At 51.3% G+C, this 2,459-nt stretch overlaps 1 non-coding gene across 1 annotated transcript; it reads right to left on the bottom strand.

Annotated features, from left to right (window-relative positions):
* Nucleotides 1-2,177: 2,177 nt before the first annotated feature.
* On the bottom strand, nucleotides 2,178-2,250 carry TRNAR-UCG (transfer RNA arginine (anticodon UCG)). The gene has a single exon. It is a non-coding gene; the product is annotated as a tRNA-Arg (tRNA).
* Between the last annotated feature and the right edge of the window lie 209 nt (nucleotides 2,251-2,459).

Genomic DNA, 2,459 nt, shown 5'->3' with positions numbered 1-2,459 from the left:
AGGGAGCACACAGAAGGACTCCAGAGGGGCAGGCTAAGGCCTGAGGACCACTTCGTGAGCAGCAGTGACTAGGTCCTGCCCCAGCCTGGGACTCGAGCACCAGCGCAGTGCCTGGCACACCACCGTGGAGCAAGGCTTCTCAACTTTTGGGGTCAGCATTGGTTGTATAGTGGTTATTGAGATCCTTCATCCTAGAGCTGGTCTTCCTGGGTTCAAATCCCATCTCCGTAACTTACCAGCTCTAGGACTTCAGGCAAGCTGCTTCGCTGCTCTGTGCCTCCGTTTCCTCATCAGTGAAAGGAGATATAGTGTCTACCCAAGGGTTCTTGTGAGTTAGCTCAGTTGACATATGTGAGCCCTTCAGACAGGACCTGGCAGCGAGTAAGTGCTGGCTGTTATTATCAAGCTCCAGCCAAGCCCTGCATGAGATGCAAGGTTAGTCATTATGGGACTTTACAGCAATGCAAGAGGGAGATTAAAAAATAATAATAATAATAAAACATCAGCATTCAGGGCCAGCAGGTGGCATGAAGGGTAAGGTGTTGGATTCTGCATGGCTGGCTATGCGGTTGGTGTCTTGAACCCAGCAGTGTGTGAATCATGCCAGGTTGTGTGTGTGCGTATGTGCGTGCACGTGCATGCGCCTGAAATCCTGAGAAGAGAATTGAGATAGGATTGCAGCCCAGCAGACCAGGATTCTGAGATTTGTGTGTGTGTGTGTGTGCTGTAGACATCTTCTTGAAACAATGTTTTTAAATGCACAGAATACACAGGAAAGCAAAGGTAATGAAATACTAGACAGAATAATAGAAGATGTAATACCATGTATGTGTGCTTTCCTGCTAACTGATGAAGTAACTGGATCTAGTGCGGGCCTAGTACCCACTGTTATTTTCTGGAACAGATGAATATAAAGTTGTTTTAAAAAATCTGCAGCAACTGTGATGCATTATGATATCCATGATTGCTGTTGGGGAGAAGTCAGTTTTGCTAACATTTCTGTCGATGGTCATCATCTCAACTCCTAATCGAATGCTGAATTGTAGCAGATGCTGAAAAATAAAAATGAAGCTGTTTTAGCCACTTTTAGAAACCTCCTGGTTTAAGCTGATAGACTCTCCTTCAGGAATTTTGCAAAAATGTCAAGGTTAGGTGAGGAAGAAAATTATAGAATGGTGAATTTCTGATTGTTTCCTTTTCTTTCCAAACCAAAAAACTCAACCAACCAACCAAAAACATCATGTGTGTGTATACTAAGTACAACTGGGAAAGTGTGTGAAAACATATTTAATATTTAAAGTGAAGGAAAAGGAGAATGTTTGTGGAGATAGAAGCTCAAAGCTACTTGACCCCAGGTTTCTGCCTCCCGGAGGGGCAAGAGCGGGGGTGTAGGGAGACCACGAGCTCCTAGGACTGCTAAGGAGTGTTTCCCTCCACCGCAGTCCTGCAAAGGGCCCAGGTCAATTTCTCAAGCCGGTTCTCGGTGCCCCGAAGCGTGTGCAGGCTGTAGCTGGGGCTGATTTTCCGTGAGTCCTGCCTCTTGTTCTTGATCACCTGGGTGACTTCAGGTGGGTCAGAAAGCGTCTGAGCCTGCCTTTCCACGTCTGTTAGCCGGTCCCCAGCCCCGAGGGCTTGGCTCTCGTTACCTATGCTGTGCGGTACTTCACCGCAGTTTCCTCAACAGGGCGCGGGGCAGGTGGGGGGGGGTCTGGAGCCGCAGCAGGTCCGTGCGGAGCTGAGACCACCGGGTCCGGCTGGGCGGGGGAACAGAATCACCAGCGGGCAGATTCGGGCTCAGGGAGCAGCGCCGTTTGGGCTCGTCCGAACTGCCTGGGGCGAGGAGTGGGGTACAGGGCGGGTGACAGAAGTAAGGCTCTGCCGCTTGGAGTCCCTGCCCTCGCCTTGAGTCAGGCGATTAGAATTTGGGATTGCGGTACAGGACGCCAGTTTTTCCACTGTCGTCTGTGTGGAGATGCACGCCGCCGGTACCCTTCAGAATTGTGTTCCAGGAGAGCAATTTCAGTGACGTGCTGGGCGTGGTGTGGGAACCCCTTCTTCACCATTTCCCCGGGGATCCACATTTTAACGTGCAGGGAAAAGCCCTGACAACGATCGTGCTGCCTCTGTACATTATTCGTCATAGGGAATTTTGAAAAAATGACACTTGAGCCTTTACCCGACCGCGGCAGGACTCGAACCTGCAATCTTCTGATCCGAAGTCAGACGCCTTATCCATTAGGCCACGCGGCCGCCCGGTGATTTGGTTTCTTAGCGCAGCCTAAAAAGTAGTACTACCGCCCGCGGGCCAGCCCGGGACTAACCAATGTGCTTTTTGCAAAGGGGAGGTCGGACCTCGGTTCCCAGCGTTCCGCGGGGAGGACCCACCCGGAAGTGCCCTTCTCCCCCCGCGTGCGGACCGCTCCATCGGCGGCTCTCCTATTGGCCGCTCTGGGAGTCTC

Source organism: Tupaia chinensis, unplaced genomic scaffold, assembly GCF_000334495.1.
Source record: "Tupaia chinensis unplaced genomic scaffold, TupChi_1.0 Scaffold000359_1, whole genome shotgun sequence".
Taxonomy (NCBI): Eukaryota; Metazoa; Chordata; class Mammalia; order Scandentia; family Tupaiidae; genus Tupaia; species Tupaia belangeri.
The sequence above is the reverse complement of the archived record's forward strand: the minus strand, read 5'-3'. Positions and strand labels throughout refer to the sequence as shown.